Source organism: Rhipicephalus microplus, chromosome 1 (assembly GCF_043290135.1).
Source record: "Rhipicephalus microplus isolate Deutch F79 chromosome 1, USDA_Rmic, whole genome shotgun sequence".
Lineage (NCBI taxonomy): Eukaryota > Metazoa > Arthropoda > Arachnida > Ixodida > Ixodidae > Rhipicephalus > Rhipicephalus microplus.
The window spans coordinates 86,266,474-86,283,590 of NC_134700.1; positions in this window are offsets into that span (position 1 = coordinate 86,266,474).

Consider the following 17,117-nt stretch of genomic DNA (forward strand, 5'->3'; position numbering starts at 1 on the left):
GTGTTTTCCGTTTTTGAAGGGTATGAAAGAAGCGTCGACTGGTCAGACAGGCGGTAGAAATGCTCGGTGTTTAGTTTTTGGCTGAAAATCTACTTGCAATGTGTGCAAGTAGATGTGAAGAAGGCCGAGTAGATGTGTCGACAGACGTACAGAGAAGAGAATAAGTGGTTTGAAGCTTCTATCAACTGACTTGTTCAGCTTTGTTTAGCTGCGGCTGCATGGGTCGTTTTGTTTGTCTCCTTTGTTTAATGTGTTCCGTAAGATTACGAAAGCTGAGGATGGTTTTGTTTGCTTCTCCGTCGTGGTTCGAAGTCTGGACCACCACTCGGAATACGAATCCTTGAGCTTGTCTGTGGGTGGCGTCGTTACCCAGGTTGCCTGTGTGCCTGGGACAAAAACAAGCTGCTGTTATGAAAAATTTATGATACAGGACGGGTAAAAAAAAGAAAAAAAAGAAGGAATTCCTGTACCCCACCCTATCCGACGTGTGTTGTCGTTTTTCTGTTTTCCCGACCCAACCTCTTCCCTCAAACAGAAACTTAACAACACATAAGAAATACACTACAATACATAATAAATACACTACAACAACGGATCAACACTATATACAATATGTACAGCCCAGCAGTGGAGGCCGGCTGGGAAATTCTTGTAGAGCGTTTTTGCGCGTCATCCTCCAATTGCGCGCTGCCCCCGGAGCCAGGTTGTTAACCCTCACTACCGCGGTCTCATGGCGCAACGCTCAAGCCACTCGACCACCCCAGGGGGTACAAGTTGAACAACTTTTTGCACCTTATATGTTTGCGAGCTTGAAGCTGCTCATTGAGAAGAGAGTTATCATGGATTAAAGCAGCGTGTGATAAATTCTGGGGTGGAAGCTCTGTTGTGGATACTAATACATCTATTAAGAAGAATGGTAATGATGATAATGATAGACACAGTCGTTACCTGTTACAAGGCAATGCGCAAGTGGAGGAACTATCCGATAGAATATACCTCATTTAACGGTTAGGCACGAAGTTTTTTTTCGATACATTTGTTTCTCTAAACATACTAGAGCAATAACGGGCGACCGCAGGATAGATTATATATATATTGCGTGCAGCAACTGAACACTTGTCGATATGAATGCAACTTTTCTCTGTATTAGTTCAGCTTGTAGCATAAATAACAATACAAGAGGAAATTGTAAACTTAGCACAACTGAGGTTATCTCATTGGAGTATTCATCTGGGGAGGGGGGGGGACACTCCGAATGGTAGGACTGCTATACCCTCGTTTATACACTGCCCGGAGGCTTCGCGGTCCTGTTTCTTGTAGTTATAGGCTGTCCTGCAGCGCGGCTATTGCGTCGTACGTACGAGTAGAGCGAGCAGGGCAGAAGTTGCCGAGAAATAACGACAGATTCGTAAGGACTGAAGCATAGACAGGTGAATCTTGTTCCTGCGACGTGAGTTGCTTTCTGTGTTTTCCGTTTTTGAAGGGTATGAAAGAAGCGTCGACTGGTCAGACAGGCGGTAGAAATGCTCGGTGTTTAGTTTTTGGCTGAAAATCTACTTGCAATGTGTGCAAGTAGATGTGAAGAAGGCCGAGTAGATGTGTCGACAGACGTACAGAGAAGAGAATATGTGGTTTGAAGCTTCTGTGAACTGACTTGTTCAGCTTTGTTTAGCTGCGGCTGCATGGGTCGTTTTGTTTGTCTCCTTTGTTTAATGTGTTCCGTAAGATTACGAAAGCTGAGGATGGTTTTGTTTGCTTCTCCGTCGTGGTTCGAAGTCTGGACCACCACTCGGAATACGAATCCTTGAGCTTGTCTGTGGGTGGCGTCGTTACCCAGGTTGCCTGTGTGCCTGGGACAAAAACAAGCTGCTGTTATGAAAAATTTATGATACAGGACGGGTAAAAAAAGAAAAAAAAAGAAGGAAGTCCTGTACCCCACCCTATCCGACGTGTGTTGTCGTTTTTCTGTTTTCCCGACCCAACCTCTTCCCTCAAACAGAAACTTAACAACACATAATAAATACACTACAATACATAATAAATACACTACAACAACGGATAAACACTATATACAATATGTACAGCCCAGCAGTGGAGGCCGGCTGGGAAATTCTTGTAGAGCGTTTTTGCGCGTCATCCTCCAATTGCGCGCTGCCCCCGGATCCAGGTTGTTAACCCTCACTACCGCGGTCTCATGGCGCAACGCTCAAGCCACTCGACCACCCCAGGGGGTACAAGTTGAACAACTTTTTGCACCTTATATGTTTGCGAGCTTGAAGCTGCTCATTGAGAAGAGAGTTATCATGGATTAAAGCAGCGTGTGATAAATTCTGGGGTGGAAGCTCTGTTGTGGATACTAATACATCTATTAAGAAGAATGGTAATGATGATAATGATAGACACAGTCGTTACCTGTTACAAGGCAATGCGCAAGTGGAGGAACTATCCGATAGAATATACCTCATTTAACGGTTAGGCACGAAGTTTTTTTTCGATACATTTGTTTCTCTAAACATACTAGAGCAATAACGGGCGACCGCAGGATAGATTATATATATATTGCGTGCAGCAACTGAACACTTGTCGATATGAATGCAACTTTTCTCTGTATTAGTTCAGCTTGTAGCATAAATAACAATACAAGAGGAAATTGTAAACTTAGCACAACTGAGGTTATCTCATTGGAGTATTCATCTGGGGAGGGGGGGGGGACACTCCGAATGGTAGGACTGCTATACCCTCGTTTATAGACTGCCCGGAGGCTTCGCGGTCCTGTTTCTTGTAGTTATAGGCTGTCCTGCAGCGCGGCTATTGCGTCGTACGTACGAGTAGAGCGAGCAGGGCAGAAGTTGCCGAGAAATAACGACAGATTCGTAAGGACTGAAGCATAGACAGGTGAATCTTGTTCCTGCGACGTGAGTTGCTTTCTGTGTTTTCCGTTTTTGAAGGGTATGAAAGAAGCGTCGACTGGTCAGACAGGCGGTAGAAATGCTCGGTGTTTAGTTTTTGGCTGAAAATCTACTTGCAATGTGTGCAAGTAGATGTGAAGAAGGCCGAGTAGATGTGTCGACAGACGTACAGAGAAGAGAATAAGTGGTTTGAAGCTTCTGTCAACTGACTTGTTCAGCTTTGTTTAGCTGCGGCTGCATGGGTCGTTTTGTTTGTCTCCTTTGTTTAATGTGTTCCGTAAGATTACGAAAGCTGAGGATGGTTTTGTTTGCTTCTCCGTCGTGGTTCGAAGTCTGGACCACCACTCGGAATACGAATCCTTGAGCTTGTCTGTGGGTGGCGTCGTTACCCAGGTTGCCTGTGTGCCTGGGACAAACACAAGCTGCTGTTATGAAAAATTTATGATACAGGACGGGAAAAAAAAGAAAAAAAAAGAAGGAAGTCCTGTACACCACCCTATCCGACGTGTGTTGTCGTTTTTTGTTTTCCCGACCCAACGTCTTCCCTCAAACTGAAACTTAACAACACATAATAAATACACTACAATACATAATAAATACACTACAACAACGGATCAACACTATATATAATATGTACAGCCCAGCAGTGGAGGCCGGCTGGGAAATTCTTGTAGAGCGTTTTTGCGCGTCATCCTCCAATTGCGCGCTGCCCCCGGAGCCAGGTTGTTAACCCTCACTACCACGGTCTCATGGCGCAACGCTCAAGCCACTCGATCACCCCAGGGGGGTACAAGTTGAACAACTTTTTGCACCTTATATGTTTGCGAGCTTGAAGCTGCTCATTGAGAAGAGGGTCACATGGATTAAATCAGCGTGTGATAAATTCTGGGGTGGAAGCTCTGTTGTGGATACTAATACATCTATTAAGAAGAATGGTAATGATGATAATGATAGACACAGTCGTTACCTGTTACAAGGCAATGCGCGGAATGGAGGCACTATCCGATAGAATATACCTCAATTAACGGTTAGGCACGAAGTTTTTTCGATTCATTTGTTTCTCTAAACATACAAGAGCAATAACGGGCGACCGCAGGATAGATTATATATATATTGCGTGCAGCAACTGAACACTTGTCGATATGAATGCAACTTTTCCTTGTATTAGTTCAGCTTGTAGCATAAATAACAATACAAGAGGAAATTGTAAACTTAGCACAACTCAGGTTATCTCATTGGAGTATTCATCTGGGGAGGGGGGGGGGGGGACACTCCGAATGGTAGGACTGCTATACCCTCGTTTATAGACTGCCCGGAGGCTTCGCGGTCCTGTTTCTTGTAGTTATCGGCTGTCCTGCAGCGCGGCTATTGCGTCGTACGTACGAGTAGAGCGAGCAGGGCAGAAGTTGCCGAGATTTAACGACAGATTCGTAAGGGCTGAAGCATAGACAGGTGAATCTTGTTCCTGCGACATGAGTTGCTTTCTGTGTTTTCCGTTTTTGAAGGTTAAGAAAGAAGCGTCGACTGGTCAGACAGGCGGTAGAAATGCTCGGTCTTTAGTTTGTGGCTGAAAATCTACTTGCAATGTGTGCAAGTAGATGTGAAGAAGGCCGAGAATATGTGTCGACAGACGTACAGAAAAGAGAATAAGTGGTTTGAAGCTTCTGTCAACTGACTTGTTCAGCTTTTTTTAGCTGCGGCTGCATGGGTCGTTTTGTTGGTCTCCTTTGTTTAATGTGTTACGTAAGATTGCGAAAGCTGAGGATGGTTTTGTTTGCTTCTCCGTCGTGGTTCGAAGTCTGAACCACCACTCGGAATACGAATCCTTGAGCTTGTCTGTGGGTGGCGTCGTTATCCAGGTTCCCTGTGTGCCTGGGAAAAAAACAAGCTGCTGTTATGAAAAATGTATGATACAGGACGGGTAAGAAAAAGAAAAAAAAAAAGAAGAAAGTCCTGTACACCACCCTATCCGACGTGTGTTGTCGTTTTTCTGTTTTTCCGACCCAACCTCTTCCCTCAAACACAAACTTAACAACACATAATAAATACACTACAATACATAATAAATACACTACAACAGCGGATCAACACTCTATAAAATATGTACAGCCCAGGAGTGGAGAGGCGGCTGGGAAATTCTTGTAGAGCGTTTTTGCGCTTCATCCTCCAATTGCGCGCTGCCCCCGGAGCCAGGTTGTTAACCCTCACTGCCACGGTCTCATGGCACAACGCTCAAGCCACTCGACCACCCCAGAGGGTACAAGTTGAACAACTTTTTGCACCTTTTATGTCTGGAGCTTGAAGCTGCTCATTGAGAAGAGAGTTATCATGGATTAAAGCAGCGTGTTATAAATTCTGGGGTGGAAGCTCTCTTGTGGATACTAATACATCTATTAAGAAGAATGGTAAATGATAATGATAGACAGAGTCGTTACCTGTTACAAGGCATTGCGCGTGATGGAGGCACTATCCCATAGAATATACCTCATTTAACGGTTAGGCACGAAGATTTTTCGATTCATTTCTTTCTCTAAACATACTAGAGCAATAACGGGCGACCGCAGGATAGATTATATATATATTGCGTGCAGCAACTGAACACTTGTCGATATGAATGCAACTTTTCCCTGTATTAGTTCAGCTTGTAGCGTAAATAACAATACAAGAGGAAATTGTAAACTTAGCACAACTGAGGTTATCTCATTGGAGTATTCATCTGGGGAGGGGGGGGGACACTACGGATGGTAGGACTGCTATACCCTCGTTTATAGACTGCCCGAGGCTTCGCGGTCCTGTTTCTTGTAGTTATAGGCTGTCCTGCAGCGCGGCTATTGCGTCGTACGTACGAGTAGAGCGAGCAGGGCAGACGTTGCCGAGAAATAACGACAGATTCGTAAAGACTGAAGCATAGACAGGTGAATCTTGTTCCTGCGACATGAGTTGCTTTCTGTGTTTTCCGTTTTTGAAGGGTAAGAAAGAAGCATCGACTGGTCAGACAGCCGGTAGAAATGCTCGGTCTTTAGTTTGTGGCTGAAATTCTACTTGCATTGTGTGCAAGTAGATGTGAAGAAGGCCGAGTAGATGTGTCGACAGACGTACAGAGAAGAGAATAAGTGGTTTGAAGCTTCTGTCAACTGACTTGTTCAGCTTTGTTTAGCTTCGGGTGCATGGGTCGTTTTGTTTTTCTCCCTTGTTTAATGTGTTACGTAAGATTGCGAAAGCTGAGGATGGTTTTGTTTGCTTCTCCGTCGTGGTTGGAATACTGGACCGCCACTCGGAATACGAATCCTTGAGCTTGTCTGTGGGTGGCGTCGTTACCCAGGTTGCCTGTGTGCCTGGGACAAAAACAAGCTGCTGTTATGAAAAATTTATGATACAGGACGGGTAAAAAAAGAAAGAAAAAGAAGGAAGTCCTGTACACCACCCTATCCGACGTGTGTTGTCGTTTTTCTGTTTTCCCGACCCAACGTCTTCCCTCAAACAGAAACCTAAACACACATAATAAATACACTACAATACATATTAATTACACTACAACAACGGATGAACACTATATACAATATGTACAGCCCAGCAGTGGAGGCCGGATGGGAAATTCTTTTAGAGCGTTTTTGCGCGTCATCCTCCAATTGCGCGCTGCCCCCGGAGCCAGGTTGTTAACCCTCACTACCGCGGTCTCATGGCGCTCTCAAGCCACTCGACCACCCCGAAGGTACAAGTTGAACAACTTTTTGCACCTTATATGTTTGCGAGCTTGAAGCTGCTCATTGAGAAGAGAGTTATCATGGATTAAAGCAGCGTGTGATAAATTCTGGGTTGGAAGCTCTGTTGTGGATACTAATACATCTATTAAGAAGAATGGTAATGATGATAATGATAGACACAGTCGTTACCTGTTACAAGGCAATGCGCGGGATGGAGGCACTATCCGATAGAATATACCTCATTTAACAGTTAGGCACGAAGTTTTTTCGATTCATTTGTTTCTCTAAACATACTAGAGCAATAACGGGCGACCGCAGGATAGATTATATTTATATTGCGTGCAGCAACTGAACACTTGTCGATATGAATGCAACTTTTCCCTGTAATAGTTCAGCTTGTAGCATAAATAACAATACAAGAGGAAATTGTATGCTTAGCACAACTGAGGTTATCTCATTGGAGTATTCATCTGGGGAGGGGGCGGGGGAACACTCTGAATGGTAGGACTGCTATACCCTCGTTTATAAACTGCCCGGAGGCTTCGCGGTCCTGTTTCTTGTAGTTATAGGTTGTCCTGCAGCGCGGCTATTGCGTCGTACGTACGAGTAGAGCGAGCAGGGCAGACGTTGCCGAGAAATAACGACAGATTCGTAAGGACTGAAGCATAGACAGGTGAATCTTGTTCCTGCGACATGAGTTGCTTTCTTTTTTCCGTTTTTGAAGGGTAAGAAAGAAGCGTCGACTGGTCAGACAGGCGGTAGAAATGCTCGGTCTTTAGTTTGTGGCTGAAAATCCACTTGCAATGTGTGCAAGTAGATGTGAAGAAGGCCGAGTAGATGTGTCGACAGACGTACAGAGAAGAGAATAAGTGGTTTGAAGCTTCTGTCAACTGACTTGTTCAGCTTTGTCTAGCTGCGGCTGCATGGGTCGTTTTGTTTGTCTCCTTTGTTTAATGTGTTACGTAAGATTGCGAAAGCTGAGGATGGTTTTCTTTGCTTCTCCGTCGTGGTTCGAAGTCTGAACCACCACTCGGAATACGAATCCTTGAGCTTGTCTGTGGGTGGCGTCGTTACCCAGGTTGCCTGTGTGCCTGGGACAAAAACAAGCTGCTGTTGCGAAAAATTTATGATACAGGACGGGTAAAAAAAGAAAAAAAAGAAGGAAGTCCTGTACACCACCCTATCCGACGTGTGTTGTCGTTTTTCTGTTTTCCCGACCCAACCTCTTCCCTCAAACAGAAACTTAACAACACATAATAAATACACTACAACAACGGATCAACACTATATACAATATATACAGCCCAGCAGTGGAGGCCGGCTGGGAAATTCTTGTAGAGCGTTTTTGCGCGTCATCCTCCAATTGCGCGCTGCCCCCGGAGCCAGGTTGTTAACCCTCACTACCGTGGTCTCATGGCTCTCTCAAGCCACTCGACCACCCAGAAGGTACAAGTTGAACAACTTTTTGCACCTTATATGTTTGCGAGCTTGAAGCTGCTCATTGAGAAGAGAGTTATCATGGATTAAAGCAGCGTGTGATAAATTCTGGGGTGGAAGCTCTGTTGTGGATACTAATACATCTATTAAGAAGAATGGTAATGATGATAATGATAGACACAGTCGTTACCTGTTACAAGGCAATGCGCAAGTGGAGGAACTATCCGATAGAATATACCTCATTTAACGGTTAGGCACGAAGTTTTTTTTCGATACATTTGTTTCTCTAAACATACTAGAGCAATAACGGGCGACCGCAGGATAGATTATATATATATTGCGTGCAGCAACTGAACACTTGTCGATATGAATGCAACTTTTCTCTGTATTAGTTCAGCTTGTAGCATAAATAACAATACAAGAGGAAATTGTAAACTTAGCACAACTGAGGTTATCTCATTGGAGTATTCATCTGGGGAGGGGGGGGGGGGGGGACACTCCGAATGGTAGGACTGCTATACCCTCGTTTATAGACTGCCCGGAGGCTTCGCGGTCCTGTTTCTTGTAGTTATAGGCTGTCCTGCAGCGCGGCTATTGCGTCGTACGTACGAGTAGAGCGAGCAGGGCAGAAGTTGCCGAGAAATAACGACAGATTCGTAAGGACTGAAGCATAGACAGGTGAATCTTGTTCCTGCGACATGAGTTGCTTTCTGTGTTTTCCGTTTTTGAAGGGTATGAAAGAAGCGTCGACTGGTCAGACAGCCGGTAGAAATGCTCGGTCTTTAGTTTATGGCTGAAATTCTACTTGCATTGTGTGCAAGTAGATGTGAAGAAGGCCGAGTAGATGTGTCGACAGACGTACAGAGAAGAGAATAAGTGGTTTGAAGCTTCTGTCAACTGACTTGTTCAGCTTTGTTTAGCTTCGGGTGCATGGGTCGTTTTGTTTTTCTCCCTTGTTTAATGTGTTACGTAAGATTGCGAAAGCTGAGGATGGTTTTGTTTGCTTCTCCGTCGTGGTTGGAATACTGGACCGCCACTCGGAATACGAATCCTTGAGCTTGTCTGTGGGTGGCGTCGTTACCCAGGTTGCCTGTGTGCCTGGGACAAAAACAAGCTGCTGTTATGAAAAATTTATGATACAGGACGGGTAAAAAAAGAAAGAAAAAGAAGGAAGTCCTGTACACCACCCTATCCGACGTGTGTTGTCGTTTTTCTGTTTTCCCGACCCAACGTCTTCCCTCAAACAGAAACCTAAACACACATAATAAATACACTACAATACATATTAATTACACTACAACAACGGATGAACACTATATACAATATGTACAGCCCAGCAGTGGAGGCCGGATGGGAAATTCTTTTAGAGCGTTTTTGCGCGTCATCCTCCAATTGCGCGCTGCCCCCGGAGCCAGGTTGTTAACCCTCACTACCGCGGTCTCATGGCGCTCTCAAGCCACTCGACCACCCCGAAGGTCCAAGTTGAACAACTTTTTGCACCTTATATGTTTGCGAGCTTGAAGCTGCTCATTGAGAAGAGAGTTATCATGGATTAAAGCAGCGTGTGATAAATTCTGGGTTGGAAGCTCTGTTGTGGATACTAATACATCTATTAAGAAGAATGGTAATGATGATAATGATAGACACAGTCGTTACCTGTTACAAGGCAATGCGCGGGATGGAGGCACTATCCGATAGAATATACCTCATTTAACAGTTAGGCACGAAGTTTTTTCGATTCATTTGTTTCTCTAAACATACTAGAGCAATAACGGGCGACCGCAGGATAGATTATATTTATATTGCGTGCAGCAACTGAACACTTGTCGATATGAATGCAACTTTTCCCTGTAATAGTTCAGCTTGTAGCATAAATAACAATACAAGAGGAAATTGTATGCTTAGCACAACTGAGGTTATCTCATTGGAGTATTCATCTGGGGAGGGGGCGGGGGAACACTCTGAATGGTAGGACTGCTATACCCTCGTTTATAAACTGCCCGGAGGCTTCGCGGTCCTGTTTCTTGTAGTTATAGGTTGTCCTGCAGCGCGGCTATTGCGTCGTACGTACGAGTAGAGCGAGCAGGGCAGACGTTGCCGAGAAATAACGACAGATTCGTAAGGACTGAAGCATAGACAGGTGAATCTTGTTCCTGCGACATGAGTTGCTTTCTTTTTTCCGTTTTTGAAGGGTAAGAAAGAAGCGTCGACTGGTCAGACAGGCGGTAGAAATGCTCGGTCTTTAGTTTGTGGCTGAAAATCCACTTGCAATGTGTGCAAGTAGATGTGAAGAAGGCCGAGTAGATGTGTCGACAGACGTACAGAGAAGAGAATAAGTGGTTTGAAGCTTCTGTCAACTGACTTGTTCAGCTTTGTCTAGCTGCGGCTGCATGGGTCGTTTTGTTTGTCTCCTTTGTTTAATGTGTTACGTAAGATTGCGAAAGCTGAGGATGGTTTTCTTTGCTTCTCCGTCGTGGTTCGAAGTCTGAACCACCACTCGGAATACGAATCCTTGAGCTTGTCTGTGGGTGGCGTCGTTACCCAGGTTGCCTGTGTGCCTGGGACAAAAACAAGCTGCTGTTGCGAAAAATTTATGATACAGGACGGGTAAAAAAAGAAAAAAAAGAAGGAAGTCCTGTACACCACCCTATCCGACGTGTGTTGTCGTTTTTCTGTTTTCCCGACCCAACCTCTTCCCTCAAACAGAAACTTAACAACACATAATAAATACACTACAACAACGGATCAACACTATATACAATATATACAGCCCAGCAGTGGAGGCCGGCTGGGAAATTCTTGTAGAGCGTTTTTGCGCGTCATCCTCCAATTGCGCGCTGCCCCCGGAGCCAGGTTGTTAACCCTCACTACCGTGGTCTCATGGCGCTCTCAAGCCACTCGACCACCCCGAAGGTACAAGTTGAACAACTTTTTGCACCTTATATGTTTGCGAGCTTGAAGCTGCTCATTGAGAAGAGAGTTATCATGGATTAAAGCAGCGTGTGATAAATTCTGGGGTGGAAGCTCTGTTGTGGATACTAATACATCTATTAAGAAGAATGGTAATGATGATAATGATAGACACAGTCGTTACCTGTTACAAGGCAATGCGCAAGTGGAGGAACTATCCGATAGAATATACCTCATTTAACGGTTAGGCACGAAGTTTTTTTTCGATACATTTGTTTCTCTAAACATACTAGAGCAATAACGGGCGACCGCAGGATAGATTATATATATATTGCGTGCAGCAACTGAACACTTGTCGATATGAATGCAACTTTTCTCTGTATTAGTTCAGCTTGTAGCATAAATAACAATACAAGAGGAAATTGTAAACTTAGCACAACTGAGGTTATCTCATTGGAGTATTCATCTGGGGAGGGGGGGGGGGGACACTCCGAATGGTAGGACTGCTATACCCTCGTTTATAGACTGCCCGGAGGCTTCGCGGTCCTGTTTCTTGTAGTTATAGGCTGTCCTGCAGCGCGGCTATTGCGTCGTACGTACGAGTAGAGCGAGCAGGGCAGAAGTTGCCGAGAAATAACGACAGATTCGTAAGGACTGAAGCATAGACAGGTGAATCTTGTTCCTGCGACGTGAGTTGCTTTCTGTGTTTTCCGTTTTTGAAGGGTATGAAAGAAGCGTCGACTGGTCAGACAGGCGGTAGAAATGCTCGGTGTTTAGTTTTTGGCTGAAAATCTACTTGCAATGTGTGCAAGTAGATGTGAAGAAGGCCGAGTAGATGTGTCGACAGACGTACAGAGAAGAGAATAAGTGGTTTGAAGCTTCTATCAACTGACTTGTTCAGCTTTGTTTAGCTGCGGCTGCATGGGTCGTTTTGTTTGTCTCCTTTGTTTAATGTGTTCCGTAAGATTACGAAAGCTGAGGATGGTTTTGTTTGCTTCTCCGTCGTGGTTCGAAGTCTGGACCACCACTCGGAATACGAATCCTTGAGCTTGTCTGTGGGTGGCGTCGTTACCCAGGTTGCCTGTGTGCCTGGGACAAAAACAAGCTGCTGTTATGAAAAATTTATGATACAGGACGGGTAAAAAAAAGAAAAAAAAGAAGGAATTCCTGTACCCCACCCTATCCGACGTGTGTTGTCGTTTTGCTGTTTTCCCGACCCAACCTCTTCCCTCAAACAGAAACTTAACAACACATAATAAATACACTACAATACATAATAAATACACTACAACAACGGATCAACACTATATACAATATGTACAGCCCAGCAGTGGAGGCCGGCTGGGAAATTCTTGTAGAGCGTTTTTGCGCGTCATCCTCCAATTGCGCGCTGCCCCCGGAGCCAGGTTGTTAACCCTCACTACCGCGGTCTCATGGCGCAACGCTCAAGCCACTCGACCACCCCAGGGGGTACAAGTTGAACAACTTTTTGCACCTTATGTGTTTGCGAGCTTGAAGCTGCTCATTGAGAAGAGAGTTATCATGGATTAAAGCAGCGTGTGATAAATTCTGGGGTGGAAGCTCTGTTGTGGATACTAATACATCTATTAAGAAGAATGGTAATGATGATAACGATAGACACAGTCGTTACCTGTTACAAGGCAATGCGCAAGTGGAGGAACTATCCGATAGAATATACCTCATTTAACGGTTAGGCACGAAGTTTTTTTTCGATACATTTGTTTCTCTAAACATACTAGAGCAATAACGGGCGACCGCAGGATAGATTATATATATATTGCGTGCAGCAACTGAACACTTGTCGATATGAATGCAACTTTTCTCTGTATTAGTTCAGCTTGTAGCATAAATAACAATACAAGAGGAAATTGTAAACTTAGCACAACTGAGGTTATCTCATTGGAGTATTCATCTGGGGAGGGGGGGGGGACACTCCGAATGGTAGGACTGCTATACCCTCGTTTATAGACTGCCCGGAGGCTTCGCGGTCCTGTTTCTTGTAGTTATAGGCTGTCCTGCAGCGCGGCTATTGCGTCGTACGTACGAGTAGAGCGAGCAGGGCAGAAGTTGCCGAGAAATAACGACAGATTCGTAAGGACTGAAGCATAGACAGGTGAATCTTGTTCCTGCGACGTGAGTTGCTTTCTGTGTTTTCCGTTTTTGAAGGGTATGAAAGAAGCGTCGACTGGTCAGACAGGCGGTAGAAATGCTCGGTGTTTAGTTTTTGGCTGAAAATCTACTTGCAATGTGTGCAAGTAGATGTGAAGAAGGCCGAGTAGATGTGTCGACAGACGTACAGAGAAGAGAATAAGTGGTTTGAAGCTTCTGTCAACTGACTTGTTCAGCTTTGTTTAGCTGCGGCTGCATGGGTCGTTTTGTTTGTCTCCTTTGTTTAATGTGTTCCGTAAGATTACGAAAGCTGAGGATGGTTTTGTTTGCTTCTCCGTCGTGGTTCGAAGTCTGGACCACCACTCGGAATACGAATCCTTGAGCTTGTCTGTGGGTGGCGTCGTTACCCAGGTTGCCTGTGTGCCTGGGACAAAAACAAGCTGCTGTTATGAAAAATTTATGATACAGGACGGGTAAAAAAAGAAAAAAAAGAAGGAAGTCCTGTACCCCACCCTATCCGACGTGTGTTGTCGTTTTTCTGTTTTCCCGACCCAACCTCTTCCCTCAAACAGAACCTAACAACACATAATAAATACACTACAATACATAATAAATACACTACAACAACGGATCAACACTATATACAATATGTACAGCCCAGCAGTGGAGGCCGGCTGGGAAATTCTTGTAGAGCGTTTTTGCGCGTCATCCTCCAATTGCGCGCTGCCCCCGGAGCCAGGTTGTTAACCCTCACTACCGCGGTCTCATGGCGCAACGCTCAAGCCACTCGACCACCCCAGGGGGTACAAGTTGAACAACTTTTTGCACCTTATATGTTTGCGAGCTTGAAGCTGCTCATTGAGAAGAGAGTTATCATGGATTAAAGCAGCGTGTGATAAATTCTGGGGTGGAAGCTCTGTTGTGGATACTAATACATCTATTAAGAAGAATGGTAATGATGATAATGATAGAAACAGTCGTTACCTGTTACAAGGCAATGCGCAAGTGGAGGAACTATCCGATAGAATATACCTCATTTAACGGTTAGGCACGAAGTTTTTTTTCGATACATTTGTTTCTCTAAACATACTAGAGCAATAACGGGCGACCGCAGGATAGATTATATATATATTGCGTGCAGCAACTGAACACTTGTCGATATGAATGCAACTTTTCTCTGTATTAGTTCAGCTTGTAGCCTAAATAACAATACAAGAGGAAATTGTAAACTTAGCACAACTGAGGTTATCTCATTGGAGTATTCATCTGGGGAGGGGGGGGGGGGGACACTCCGAATGGTAGGACTGCTATACCCTCGTTTATAGACTGCCCGGAGGCTTCGCGGTCCTGTTTCTTGTAGTTATAGGCTGTCCTGCAGCGCGGCTATTGCGTCGTACGTACGAGTAGAGCGAGCAGGGCAGAAGTTGCCGAGAAATAACGACAGATTCGTAAGGACTGAAGCATAGACAGGTGAATCTTGTTCCTGCGACGTGAGTTGCTTTCTGTGTTTTCCGTTTTTGAAGGGTATGAAAGAAGCGTCGACTGGTCAGACAGGCGGTAGAAATGCTCGGTGTTTAGTTTTTGGCTGAAAATCTACTTGCAATGTGTGCAAGTAGATGTGAAGAAGGCCGAGTAGATGTGTCGACAGACGTACAGAGAAGAGAATAAGTGGTTTGAAGCTTCTGTCAACTGACCTGTTCAGCTTTGTTTAGCTGCGGCTGCATGGGTCGTTTTGTTTGTCTCCTTTGTTTAATGTGTTCCGTAAGATTACGAAAGCTGAGGATGGTTTTGTTTGCTTCTCCGTCGTGGTTCGAAGTCTGGACCACCACTCGGAATACGAATCCTTGAGCTTGTCTGTGGTAGGCGTCGTTACCCAGGTTGCCTGTGTGCCTGGGACAAAAACAAGCTGCTGTTATGAAAAATTTATGATACAGGACGGGTAAAAAAAAGAAAAAAAAGAAGGAAGTCCTGTACCCCACCCTATCCGACGTGTGTTGTCGTTTTTCTGTTTTCCCGACCCAACCTCTTCCCACAAACAGAAACTTAACAACACATATATAAATACACTACAATACATAATAAATACACTACAACAACGGATCAACACTATATACAATATGTACAGCCCAGCAGTGGAGGCCGGCTGGGAAATTCTTGTAGAGCGTTTTTGCGCGTCATCCTCCAATTGCGCGCTGCCCCCGGAGCCAGGTTGTTAACCCTCACTACTGCGGTCTCATGGCGCAACGCTCAAGCCACTCGACCACCCAAGGGGGTACAAGTTGAACAACTTTTTGCACCTTATATGTTTGCGAGCTTGAAGCTGCTCATTGAGAAGAGAGTTATCATGGATTAAAGCAGCGTGTGATAAATTCTGGGGTGGAAGCTCTGTTGTGGATACTAAAACATCTATTAAGAAGCATGGTAATGATGATAATGATAGACACAGTCGTTACCTGTTACAAGGCAATGCGCAAGTTGAGGAACTATCCGATAGAATATACCTAATTTAACGGTTAGGCACGAAGTTTTTTTTTCGATACATTTGTTTCTCTAAACATACTAGAGCAATAACGGGCGACCGCAGGATAGATTATATATATATTGCGTGCAGCAACTGAACACTTGTCGATATGAATGCAACTTTTCTCTGTATTAGTTCAGCTTGTAGCATAAATAACAATACAAGAGGAAATTGTAAACTTAGCACAACTGAGGTTATCTCATTGGAGTATTCATCTGGGGAGGGGGGGGGACACTCCGAATGGTAGGACTGCTATACCCTCGTTTATAGACTGCCCGGAGGCTTCGCGGTCATGTTTCTTGTAGTTATAGGCTGTCCTGCAGCGCGGCTATTGCGTCGTACGTACGAGTAGAGCGAGCAGGGCAGAAGTTGCCGAGAAATAACGACAGATTCGTAAGGACTGAAGCATAGACAGGTGAATCTTGTTCCTGCGACGTGAGTTGCTTTCTGTGTTTTCCGTTTTTGAAGGGTATGAAAGAAGTGTCGACTGGTCAGACAGGCGGTAGAAATGCTCGGTGTTTAGTTTTTGGCTGAAAATCTACTTGCAATGTGTGCAAGTAGATGTGAAGAAGGCCGAGTAGATGTGTCGACAGACGTACAGAGAAGAGAATAAGTGGTTTGAAGCTTCTGTCAACTGACTTGTTCAGCTTTGTTTAGCTGCGGCTGCATGGGTCGTTTTGTTTGTCTCCTTTGTTTAATGTGTTCCGTAAGATTACGAAAGCTGAGGATGGTTTTGTTTGCTTCTCCGTCGTGGTTCGAAGTCTGGACCACCACTCGGAATACGAAACCTTGAGCTTGTCTGTGGGTGGCGTCGTTACCCAGGTTGCCTGTGTGCCTGGGACAAAAACAAGCTGCTGTTATGAAAAATTTATGATACAGGACGGGTAAAAAAAAAGAAAAAAAAGAAGGAAGTCCTGTACCCCACCCTATCCGACGTGTGTTGTCGTTTTTCTGTTTTCCCGACCCAACCTCTTCCCTCAAACAGAAACTTAACAACACATAATAAATACACTACAATACATAATAAATACACTACAACAACGGATCAACACTATATACAATATGTACAGCCCAGCAGTGGAGGCCGTCTGGGAAATTCTTGTAGAGCGTTTTTGCGCGTCATCCTCCAATTGCGCGCTGCCCCCGGAGCCAGGTTGTTAACCCTCACTACCGCGGTCTCATGGCGCAACGCTCAAGCCACTCGACCACCCCAGGGGGTACAAGTTGAACAACTTTTTGCACCTTATGTGTTTGCGAGCTTGAAGCTGCTCATTGAGAAGAGAGTTATCATGGATTAAAGCAGCGTGTGATAAATTCTGGGGTGGAAGCTCTGTTGTGGATACTAATACATCTATTAAGAAGAATGGTAATGATGATAATGATAGACACAGTCGTTACCTGTTACAAGGCAATGCGCAAGTGGAGGAACTATCCGATAGAATATACCTCATTTAACGGTTAGGCACGAAGTTTTTTTTCGATACATTTGTTTCTCTAAACATACTA